This window comes from Chiloscyllium plagiosum, unplaced genomic scaffold (assembly GCF_037043375.1).
Source record: "Chiloscyllium plagiosum isolate Xiang-an unplaced genomic scaffold, Cpla_swu_hap1 HiC_scaffold_55, whole genome shotgun sequence".
In the NCBI taxonomy this organism is placed as follows: domain Eukaryota; kingdom Metazoa; phylum Chordata; class Chondrichthyes; order Orectolobiformes; family Hemiscylliidae; genus Chiloscyllium; species Chiloscyllium plagiosum.
The window spans coordinates 838,582-850,844 of NW_028270194.1; the positions used below are offsets into that span (position 1 = coordinate 838,582).

General features: G+C 54.4%; 2 non-coding genes across 2 annotated transcripts; both read left to right on the plus strand.

The window, feature by feature from the left end:
* Positions 1-1,863: 1,863 nt before the first annotated feature.
* Positions 1,864-1,936, plus strand: trnaa-ugc (transfer RNA alanine (anticodon UGC)). The gene has a single exon. It is a non-coding gene; the product is annotated as a tRNA-Ala (tRNA).
* A 7,203-nt stretch (positions 1,937-9,139) lies between these two features.
* Positions 9,140-9,212, plus strand: trnaa-ugc (transfer RNA alanine (anticodon UGC)). The gene has a single exon. It is a non-coding gene; the product is annotated as a tRNA-Ala (tRNA).
* Positions 9,213-12,263: the final 3,051 nt, after the last annotated feature.

Genomic DNA, 12,263 nt, shown 5'->3' on the forward strand with positions numbered 1-12,263 from the left:
GATCCACTGCGGAAGTAGTGAAAGCAGGGCCTGCTGGTCGATGGGGGGATTAGCTCAAATGGTCGAGTGCTCGCTTTGCATGCGAGAGGTAGCGGGATCGATGCCCGCATTCTCCACTTGTTTTTAAAACGGCAAGTGCAACCTCTCACTCGGCTGGTCTGCAGCAGCCGGAATACCGTTTGCGTACGCCGCCTCCCTGAGAGTGGTCCCGTAAGATCAAAAGCTTCACGCGTGAGCAACAGGCCGGTCCCGCCATTTCAGGGTGCAGCGTAGGAAGAAAGTCGAGCTGCGCGGCGAAGGCAAACGCCAGCGGTGTTGACGTTTTTTTCTCTTCGGGTGAAAGTCAGCTCCTTGAAAGGATCACACCGGCGGTGGGTGAGCTGCCTGAGGTCAGCGGGCACGTCCTGGACGTGTTGGGAGGCAACTTGAACCAGTCGGTAAGTTGCGGCCCAAACCCTAACCTGACGTGTACATGAAGCTGCGAGTCAGGTACTGTACCGGCAGAATCTGGCAGTTTCGGATGAGCACTCAAGACGATTTCTTCATGCCAGCACTGGCCGAAGCTGTGGAGATCAGCCAGTGGCTCAGGATCTCCCAGAGTGACAGATTTTCAGGGAGACAACAGCGTGACATTAGTGGAGGAGCGCGGCAAAGCATCAGCAAGGGACAGCCACTGCTGGGTTCTCCTTCGATAGCTCAGCTGGTAGAGCGGAGGACTGTAGTCTGTCGCAAATCTGTCATTCCTTAGATCGCCGGCTCGAAGGGGCCTCAGCTGCTTTTTGGAAAGAGTGCGCATTCACCAGCACGCGGGCCACAGTAACACAGATGAGCTGAAAACGCGACAACGCTTTCAGGACGCATCGGCACACACCCTTGCCCCTCTGCAACCAGTCAGCTGTCTCCCTGCCGCGGCTGCAGCTGACGGCCAGCAGGCTGCTTTTTTTCAACTTTTTTTAATTTCAAAAATATACTTTATTCATAAAATAATTTGATGGTCTGTACAGTTGGTCATGCCATACTTATGTAAACATGTACATACAGAGATCAGAATTTATCATTTTTATACAGGTCTGTACATTTTTCAATCATATGCCCATACAAATAGCTGAGGCGTCAGCAGAGCCCAAATGACTGCATGGGCCCCCTGTTCTTCGTTAGGCAGGCAGACTTTACACAGTGGTCTTTCCCCACCGCGCCTTGGCGGCAGCTGCCCCAAGCTTCAGCGCATCCCTCAACACGTAGTCCTGGACCTTGGAATGTGCCAGTCTGCAGCACTCAGTCGGGGTCAACTCCTTCAGCTGGAAGATCAGCAGGTTTCGGATCACCCAGAGAGCGTCCTTCACCGAGTTGCTGATCCTCCAGGCACAGTTGATGTTCGTCTTGGTGTGCGTCCCGGGGAACAGGCCGTAGAGCACGGAGTCCCGCGTCACGGCGCTGCTCGGGACGAACCTCGACAAACACCACTGCATTCCTCTCCAGACTTCCTCTGCTTTTTTCAACACAAACGCACAAAAGCACTTTGTGCTCACTGCAACCAAATGAAGTCTTCTATCAGTCAGGCGGGGCCCTGCGACGTCACCTCACGCTCGTGGTGGCTGCGCCAAGGTTGAAGTCATTTCGACCTCCAATCAGCAATTGCCATCTCCTCAGCACGTCTTTCCTCGTCCATGTGGCCTTCCGCCTCGCCTGAGTCCACCAGCTGCCGCTGCTGCTCCTCCGACAGGTTGGTTGTTTCATCGAGACTGGCATCAGCAATGTTTGGTCTCAGCCGTCTGACGGATGAGAGGATTTCCTGCACATCCCGGAGCGTGAGTGCTCAGGATCCACTGCGGAAGTAGTGAAAGCTGGGCCTGCTGGTCGATGGGGGGATTAGCTCAAATGGTAGAGCGCTCGCTTTGCATGCGAGAGGTAGCGGGATCGATGCCCGCATTCTCCACTTGTTTTTAAAACGGCAAGTGCAACCTCTCACTCGGCTGGTCTGCAGCAGCCGGAATACCGTTTGCGTACGCCGCCTCCCTGAGAGTGGTCCCGAAAGATCAAAAGCTTCACGCGTGAGCAACAGGCCGGTCCCGCCATTTCAGGGTGCAGTGTAGGAAGAAAGTCGAGCTGCGCGGCGAAGGCAAACGCCAGCGGCGTTGACGTTTTTTTCTCTTCGGGTGAAAGTCAGCTCCTTGAAAGGATCACACCGGCGGTGGGTGAGCTGCCTGAGGTCAGCGGGCACGTCCTGGACGTGTTGGGAGGCAACTTGAACCAGTCGGTAAGTTGCGGCCCAAACACTAACCTGACGTGTACATGAAGCTGCGAGTCAGGTACTGTACCGGCAGAATCTGGCAGTTTCGGATGAGCACTCAAGACGATTTCTTCATGCCAGCACAGGCCGAAGCTGTGGAGATCAGCCAGTGGCTCAGGATCTCCCAGAGTGACAGATTTTCAGGGAGACAACAGCGTGACATTAGTGGAGGAGCGCGGCAAAGCATCAGCAAGGGACAGCCACTGCTGGGTTCTCCTTCGATAGCTCAGCTGGTAGAGCGGAGGACTGTAGTCTGTCGCAAATCTGTCATTCCTTAGATCGCCGGCTCGAAGGGGCCTCAGCTGCTTTTTGGAAAGAGTGCGCATTCACCAGCACGCGGGCCACAGTAACACAGATGAGCTGAAAACGCGACAACGCTTTCAGGACGCATCGGCACACACCCTTGCCCCTCTGCAACCAGTCAGCTGTCTCCCTGCCGCGGCTGCAGCTGACGGCCAGCAGGCTGCTTTTTTTCAACTTTTTTTTAATTTCAAAAATATACTTTATTCATAAAATAATTTGATGGTCTGTACAGTTGGTCATGCCATACTTATGTAAACATGTACATACAGAGATCAGAATTTATCATTTTTATACAGGTCTGTACATTTTTCAATCATATGCCCATACAAATAGCTGAGGCGTCAGCAGAGCCCAAATGACTGCATGGGCCCCCTGTTCTTCGTTAGGCAGGCAGACTTTACACAGTGGTCTTTCCCCACCGCGCCTTGGCGGCAGCTGCCCCAAGCTTCAGCGCATCCCTCAACACGTAGTCCTGGACCTTGGAATGTGCCAGTCTGCAGCACTCAGTCGGGGTCAACTCCTTCAGCTGGAAGATCAGCAGGTTTCGGATCACCCAGAGAGCGTCCTTCACCGAGTTGCTGATCCTCCAGGCACAGTTGATGTTCGTCTTGGTGTGCGTCCCGGGGAACAGGCCGTAGAGCACGGAGTCCCGCGTCACGGCGCTGCTCGGGACGAACCTCGACAAACACCACTGCATTCCTCTCCAGACTTCCTCTGCTTTTTTCAACACAAACGCACAAAAGCACTTTGTGCTCACTGCAACCAAATGAAGTCTTCTATCAGTCAGGCGGGGCCCTGCGACGTCACCTCACGCTCGTGGTGGCTGCGCCAAGGTTGAAGTCATTTCGACCTCCAATCAGCAATTGCCATCTCCTCAGCACGTCTTTCCTCGTCCATGTGGCCTTCCGCCTCACCTGAGTCCACCAGCTGCCGCTGCTGCTCCTCCGACAGGTTGGTTGTTTCATCGAGACTGGCATCAGCAATGTTTGGTCTCAGCCGTCTGACGGATGAGAGGATTTCCTGCACATCCCGGAGCGTGAGTGCTCAGGATCCACTGCGGAAGTAGTGAAAGCAGGGCCGGCTGGTCGATCGGGGGATTAGCTCAAATGGTAGAGCGCTTGCTTCGCATGCGAGAGGTAGCGGGATCGATGCCCGCATTCTCCACTTTTTTTAAAAACGGCAAGTGCAACCTCTCACTCGGCTGGTCTGCAGCAGCCGGAATACCGTTTGCGTACGCCGCCTCCCTGAGAGTGGTCCCGAAAGATCAAAAGCTTCACGCGTGAGCAACAGGCCGGTCCCGCCATTTCAGGGTGCAGCGTAGGAAGAAAGTCGAGCTGCGCGGCGAAGGCAAACGCCAGCGGCGTTGACGTTTTTTTCTCTTCGGGTGAAAGTCAGCTCCTTGAAAGGATCACACCGGCGGTGGGTGAGCTGCCTGAGGTCAGCGGGCACGTCCTGGACGTGTTGGGAGGCAACCAGTCGGTAAGTTGCGGCCCAAACACTAACCTGACGTGTACATGAAGCTGCGAGTCAGGTACTGTACCGGCAGAATCTGGCAGTTTCGGATGAGCACTCAAGACGATTTCTTCATGCCAGCACTGGCCGAAGCTGTGGAGATCAGCCAGTGGCTCAGGATCTCCCAGAGTGACAGATTTTCAGGGAGACAACAGCGTGACATTAGTGGAGGAGCGCGGCAAAGCATCAGCAAGGGAGAGGCACTGCTGGGCTCTCCTTCGATAGCTCAGCTGGTAGAGCGGAGGACTGTAGTCTGTCGCAAATCTGTCATTCCTTAGATCGCCGGCTCGAAGGGGCCTCAGCTGCTTTTTGGAAAGAGTGCGCATTCACCAGCACGCGGGCCACAGTAACACAGATGAGCTGAAAACGCGACAACGCTTTCAGGACGCATCGGCACACACCCTTGCCCCTCTGCAACGAGTCAGCTGTCTCCCTGCCGCGGCTGCAGCTGACGGCCAGCAGGGTGCCTTTTTTCAACTTTTTTTTAATTTCAAAAATATACTTTATTCATAAAATAATTTGATGGTCTGTACAGTTGGTCATGCCATACTTATGTAAACATGTACATACAGAGATCAGAATTTATCATTTTTATACAGGTCTGTACATTTTTCAATCATATGCCCATACAAATAGCTGAGGCGTCAGCAGAGCCCAAATGACTGCATGGGCCCCCTGTTCTTCGTTAGGCAGGCAGACTTTACACAGTGGTCTTTCCCCACCGCGCCTTGGCGGCAGCTGCCCCAAGCTTCAGCGCATCCCTCAACACGTAGTCCTGGACCTTGGAATGTGCCAGTCTGCAGCACTCAGTCGGGGTCAACTCCTTCAGCTGGAAGATCAGCAGGTTTCGGATCACCCAGAGAGCGTCCTTCACCGAGTTGCTGATCCTCCAGGCACAGTTGATGTTCGTCTTGGTGTGCGTCCCGGGGAACAGGCCGTAGAGCACGGAGTCCCGCGTCACGGCGCTGCTCGGGACGAACCTCGACAAACACCACTGCATTCCTCTCCAGACTTCCTCTGCTTTTTTCAACACAAACGCACAAAAGCACTTTGTGCTCACTGCAACCAAATGAAGTCTTCTATCAGTCAGGCGGGGCCCTGCGACGTCACCTCACGTTCGTGGTGGCTGCGCCAAGGTTGAAGTCATTTCGACCTCCAATCAGCAATTGCCATCTCCTCAGCACGTCTTTCCTCGTCCATGTGGCCTTCCGCCTCGCCTGAGTCCACCAGCTGCCGCTGCTGCTCCTCCGACAGGTTGGTTGTTTCATCGAGACTGGCATCAGCAATGTTTGGTCTCAGCCGTCTGACGGATGAGAGGATTTCCTGCACATCCCGGAGCGTGAGTGCTCAGGATCCACTGCGGAAGTAGTGAAAGCAGGGCCTGCTGGTCGATGGGGGGATTAGCTCAAATGGTCGAGTGCTCGCTTTGCATGCGAGAGGTAGCGGGATCGATGCCCGCATTCTCCACTTGTTTTTAAAACGGCAAGTGCAACCTCTCACTCGGCTGGTCTGCAGCAGCCGGAATACCGTTTGCGTACGCCGCCTCCCTGAGAGTGGTCCCGAAAGATCAAAAGCTTCACGCGTGAGCAACAGGCCGGTCCCGCCATTTCAGGGTGCAGCGTAGGAAGAAAGTCGAGCTGCGCGGCGAAGGCAAACGCCAGCGGTGTTGACGTTTTTTTCTCTTCGGGTGAAAGTCAGCTCCTTGAAAGGATCACACCGGCGGTGGGTGAGCTGCCTGAGGTCAGCGGGCACGTCCTGGACGTGTTGGGAGGCAACTTGAACCAGTCGGTAAGTTGCGGCCCAAACCCTAACCTGACGTGTACATGAAGCTGCGAGTCAGGTACTGTACCGGCAGAATCTGGCAGTTTCGGATGAGCACTCAAGACGATTTCTTCATGCCAGCACTGGCCGAAGCTGTGGAGATCAGCCAGTGGCTCAGGATCTCCCAGAGTGACAGATTTTCAGGGAGACAACAGCGTGACATTAGTGGAGGAGCGCGGCAAAGCATCAGCAAGGGACAGCCACTGCTGGGTTCTCCTTCGATAGCTCAGCTGGTAGAGCGGAGGACTGTAGTCTGTCGCAAATCTGTCATTCCTTAGATCGCCGGCTCGAAGGGGCCTCAGCTGCTTTTTGGAAAGAGTGCGCATTCACCAGCACGCGGGCCACAGTAACACAGATGAGCTGAAAACGCGACAACGCTTTCAGGACGCATCGGCACACACCCTTGCCCCTCTGCAACCAGTCAGCTGTCTCCCTGCCGCGGCTGCAGCTGACGGCCAGCAGGCTGCTTTTTTTCAACTTTTTTTAATTTCAAAAATATACTTTATTCATAAAATAATTTGATGGTCTGTACAGTTGGTCATGCCATACTTATGTAAACATGTACATACAGAGATCAGAATTTATAATTTTTATACAGGTCTGTACATTTTTCAATCATATGCCCATACAAATAGCTGAGGCGTCAGCAGAGCCCAAATGACTGCATGGGCCCCCTGTTCTTCGTTAGGCAGGCAGACTTTACACAGTGGTCTTTCCCCACCGCGCCTTGGCGGCAGCTGCCCCAAGCTTCAGCGCATCCCTCAACACGTAGTCCTGGACCTTGGAATGTGCCAGTCTGCAGCACTCAGTCGGGGTCAACTCCTTCAGCTGGAAGATCAGCAGGTTTCGGATCACCCAGAGAGCGTCCTTCACCGAGTTGCTGATCCTCCAGGCACAGTTGATGTTCGTCTTGGTGTGCGTCCCGGGGAACAGGCCGTAGAGCACGGAGTCCCGCGTCACGGCGCTGCTCGGGACGAACCTCGACAAACACCACTGCATTCCTCTCCAGACTTCCTCTGCTTTTTTCAACACAAACGCACAAAAGCACTTTGTGCTCACTGCAACCAAATGAAGTCTTCTATCAGTCAGGCGGGGCCCTGCGACGTCACCTCACGTTCGTGGTGGCTGCGCCAAGGTTGAAGTCATTTCGACCTCCAATCAGCAATTGCCATCTCCTCAGCACGTCTTTCCTCGTCCATGTGGCCTTCCGCCTCGCCTGAGTCCACCAGCTGCCGCTGCTGCTCCTCCGACAGGTTGGTTGTTTCATCGAGACTGGCATCAGCAATGTTTGGTCTCAGCCGTCTGACGGATGAGAGGATTTCCTGCACATCCCGGAGCGTGAGTGCTCAGGATCCACTGCGGAAGTAGTGAAAGCAGGGCCTGCTGGTCGATGGGGGGATTAGCTCAAATGGTCGAGTGCTCGCTTTGCATGCGAGAGGTAGCGGGATCGATGCCCGCATTCTCCACTTGTTTTTAAAACGGCAAGTGCAACCTCTCACTCGGCTGGTCTGCAGCAGCCGGAATACCGTTTGCGTACGCCGCCTCCCTGAGAGTGGTCCCGAAAGATCAAAAGCTTCACGCGTGAGCAACAGGCCGGTCCCGCCATTTCAGGGTGCAGCGTAGGAAGAAAGTCGAGCTGCGCGGCGAAGGCAAACGCCAGCGGTGTTGACGTTTTTTTCTCTTCGGGTGAAAGTCAGCTCCTTGAAAGGATCACACCGGCGGTGGGTGAGCTGCCTGAGGTCAGCGGGCACGTCCTGGACGTGTTGGGAGGCAACTTGAACCAGTCGGTAAGTTGCGGCCCAAACCCTAACCTGACGTGTACATGAAGCTGCGAGTCAGGTACTGTACCGGCAGAATCTGGCAGTTTCGGATGAGCACTCAAGACGATTTCTTCATGCCAGCACTGGCCGAAGCTGTGGAGATCAGCCAGTGGCTCAGGATCTCCCAGAGTGACAGATTTTCAGGGAGACAACAGCGTGACATTAGTGGAGGAGCGCGGCAAAGCATCAGCAAGGGACAGCCACTGCTGGGTTCTCCTTCGATAGCTCAGCTGGTAGAGCGGAGGACTGTAGTCTGTCGCAAATCTGTCATTCCTTAGATCGCCGGCTCGAAGGGGCCTCAGCTGCTTTTTGGAAAGAGTGCGCATTCACCAGCACGCGGGCCACAGTAACACAGATGAGCTGAAAACGCGACAACGCTTTCAGGACGCATCGGCACACACCCTTGCCCCTCTGCAACCAGTCAGCTGTCTCCCTGCCGCGGCTGCAGCTGACGGCCAGCAGGCTGCTTTTTTTCAACTTTTTTTAATTTCAAAAATATACTTTATTCATAAAATAATTTGATGGTCTGTACAGTTGGTCATGCCATACTTATGTAAACATGTACATACAGAGATCAGAATTTATCATTTTTATACAGGTCTGTACATTTTTCAATCATATGCCCATACAAATAGCTGAGGCGTCAGCAGAGCCCAAATGACTGCATGGGCCCCCTGTTCTTCGTTAGGCAGGCAGACTTTACACAGTGGTCTTTCCCCACCGCGCCTTGGCGGCAGCTGCCCCAAGCTTCAGCGCATCCCTCAACACGTAGTCCTGGACCTTGGAATGTGCCAGTCTGCAGCACTCAGTCGGGGTCAACTCCTTCAGCTGGAAGATCAGCAGGTTTCGGATCACCCAGAGAGCGTCCTTCACCGAGTTGCTGATCCTCCAGGCACAGTTGATGTTCGTCTTGGTGTGCGTCCCGGGGAACAGGCCGTAGAGCACGGAGTCCCGCGTCACGGCGCTGCTCGGGACGAACCTCGACAAACACCACTGCATTCCTCTCCAGACTTCCTCTGCTTTTTTCAACACAAACGCACAAAAGCACTTTGTGCTCACTGCAACCAAATGAAGTCTTCTATCAGTCAGGCGGGGCCCTGCGACGTCACCTCACGCTCGTGGTGGCTGCGCCAAGGTTGAAGTCATTTCGACCTCCAATCAGCAATTGCCATCTCCTCAGCACGTCTTTCCTCGTCCATGTGGCCTTCCGCCTCGCCTGAGTCCACCAGCTGCCGCTGCTGCTCCTCCGACAGGTTGGTTGTTTCATCGAGACTGGCATCAGCAATGTTTGGTCTCAGCCGTCTGACGGATGAGAGGATTTCCTGCACATCCCGGAGCGTGAGTGCTCAGGATCCACTGCGGAAGTAGTGAAAGCTGGGCCTGCTGGTCGATGGGGGGATTAGCTCAAATGGTAGAGCGCTCGCTTTGCATGCGAGAGGTAGCGGGATCGATGCCCGCATTCTCCACTTGTTTTTAAAACGGCAAGTGCAACCTCTCACTCGGCTGGTCTGCAGCAGCCGGAATACCGTTTGCGTACGCCGCCTCCCTGAGAGTGGTCCCGAAAGATCAAAAGCTTCACGCGTGAGCAACAGGCCGGTCCCGCCATTTCAGGGTGCAGTGTAGGAAGAAAGTCGAGCTGCGCGGCGAAGGCAAACGCCAGCGGCGTTGACGTTTTTTTCTCTTCGGGTGAAAGTCAGCTCCTTGAAAGGATCACACCGGCGGTGGGTGAGCTGCCTGAGGTCAGCGGGCACGTCCTGGACGTGTTGGGAGGCAACTTGAACCAGTCGGTAAGTTGCGGCCCAAACCCTAACCTGACGTGTACATGAAGCTGCGAGTCAGGTACTGTACCGGCAGAATCTGGCAGTTTCGGATCAGCACTCAAGACGATTTCTTCATGCCAGCACAGGCCGAAGCTGTGGAGATCAGCCAGTGGCTCAGGATCTCCCAGAGTGACAGATTTTCAGGGAGACAACAGCGTGACATTAGTGGAGGAGCGCGGCAAAGCATCAGCAAGGGACAGCCACTGCTGGGTTCTCCTTCGATAGCTCAGCTGGTAGAGCGGAGGACTGTAGTCTGTCGCAAATCTGTCATTCCTTAGATCGCCGGCTCGAAGGGGCCTCAGCTGCTTTTTGGAAAGAGTGCGCATTCACCAGCACGCGGGCCACAGTAACACAGATGAGCTGAAAACGCGACAACGCTTTCAGGACGCATCGGCACACACCCTTGCCCCTCTGCAACCAGTCAGCTGTCTCCCTGCCGCGGCTGCAGCTGACGGCCAGCAGGCTGCTTTTTTTCAACTTTTTTTTAATTTCAAAAATATACTTTATTCATAAAATAATTTGATGGTCTGTACAGTTGGTCATGCCATACTTATGTAAACATGTACATACAGAGATCAGAATTTATCATTTTTATACAGGTCTGTACATTTTTCAATCATATGCCCATACAAATAGCTGAGGCGTCAGCAGAGCCCAAATGACTGCATGGGCCCCCTGTTCTTCGTTAGGCAGGCAGACTTTACACAGTGGTCTTTCCCCACCGCGCCTTGGCGGCAGCTGCCCCAAGCTTCAGCGCATCCCTCAACACGTAGTCCTGGACCTTGGAATGTGCCAGTCTGCAGCACTCAGTCGGGGTCAACTCCTTCAGCTGGAAGATCAGCAGGTTTCGGATCACCCAGAGAGCGTCCTTCACCGAGTTGCTGATCCTCCAGGCACAGTTGATGTTCGTCTTGGTGTGCGTCCCGGGGAACAGGCCGTAGAGCACGGAGTCCCGCGTCACGGCGCTGCTCGGGACGAACCTCGACAAACACCACTGCATTCCTCTCCAGACTTCCTCTGCTTTTTTCAACACAAACGCACAAAAGCACTTTGTGCTCACTGCAACCAAATGAAGTCTTCTATCAGTCAGGCGGGGCCCTGCGACGTCACCTCACGCTCGTGGTGGCTGCGCCAAGGTTGAAGTCATTTCGACCTCCAATCAGCAATTGCCATCTCCTCAGCACGTCTTTCCTCGTCCATGTGGCCTTCCGCCTCACCTGAGTCCACCAGCTGCCGCTGCTGCTCCTCCGACAGGTTGGTTGTTTCATCGAGACTGGCATCAGCAATGTTTGGTCTCAGCCGTCTGACGGATGAGAGGATTTCCTGCACATCCCGGAGCGTGAGTGCTCAGGATCCACTGCGGAAGTAGTGAAAGCAGGGCCGGCTGGTCGATCGGGGGATTAGCTCAAATGGTAGAGCGCTTGCTTCGCATGCGAGAGGTAGCGGGATCGATGCCCGCATTCTCCACTTTTTTTAAAAACGGCAAGTGCAACCTCTCACTCGGCTGGTCTGCAGCAGCCGGAATACCGTTTGCGTACGCCGCCTCCCTGAGAGTGGTCCCGAAAGATCAAAAGCTTCACGCGTGAGCAACAGGCCGGTCCCGCCATTTCAGGGTGCAGCGTAGGAAGAAAGTCGAACTGCGCGGCGAAGGCAAACGCCAGCGGCGTTGACGTTTTTTTCTCTTCGGGTGAAAGTCAGCTCCTTGAAAGGATCACACCGGCGGTGGGTGAGCTGCCTGAGGTCAGCGGGCACGTCCTGGACGTGTTGGGAGGCAACCAGTCGGTAAGTTGCGGCCCAAACACTAACCTGACGTGTACATGAAGCTGCGAGTCAGGTACTGTACCGGCAGAATCTGGCAGTTTCGGATGAGCACTCAAGACGATTTCTTCATGCCAGCACTGGCCGAAGCTGTGGAGATCAGCCAGTGGCTCAGGATCTCCCAGAGTGACAGATTTTCAGGGAGACAACAGCGTGACATTAGTGGAGGAGCGCGGCAAAGCATCAGCAAGGGAGAGGCACTGCTGGGCTCTCCTTCGATAGCTCAGCTGGTAGAGCGGAGGACTGTAGTCTGTCGCAAATCTGTCATTCCTTAGATCGCCGGCTCGAAGGGGCCTCAGCTGCTTTTTGGAAAGAGTGCGCATTCACCAGCACGCGGGCCACAGTAACACAGATGAGCTGAAAACGCGACAACGCTTTCAGGACGCATCGGCACACACCCTTGCCCCTCTGCAACGAGTCAGCTGTCTCCCTGCCGCGGCTGCAGCTGACGGCCAGCAGGGTGCCTTTTTTCAACTTTTTTTTAATTTCAAAAATATACTTTATTCATAAAATAATTTGATGGTCTGTACAGTTGGTCATGCCATACTTATGTAAACATGTACATACAGAGATCAGAATTTATCATTTTTATACAGGTCTGTACATTTTTCAATCATATGCCCATACAAATAGCTGAGGCGTCAGCAGAGCCCAAATGACTGCATGGGCCCCCTGTTCTTCGTTAGGCAGGCAGACTTTACACAGTGGTCTTTCCCCACCGCGCCTTGGCGGCAGCTGCCCCAAGCTTCAGCGCATCCCTCAACACGTAGTCCTGGACCTTGGAATGTGCCAGTCTGCAGCACTCAGTCGGGGTCAACTCCTTCAGCTGGAAGATCAGCAGGTTTCGGATCACCCAGAGAGCGTCCTTCACCGAGTTGC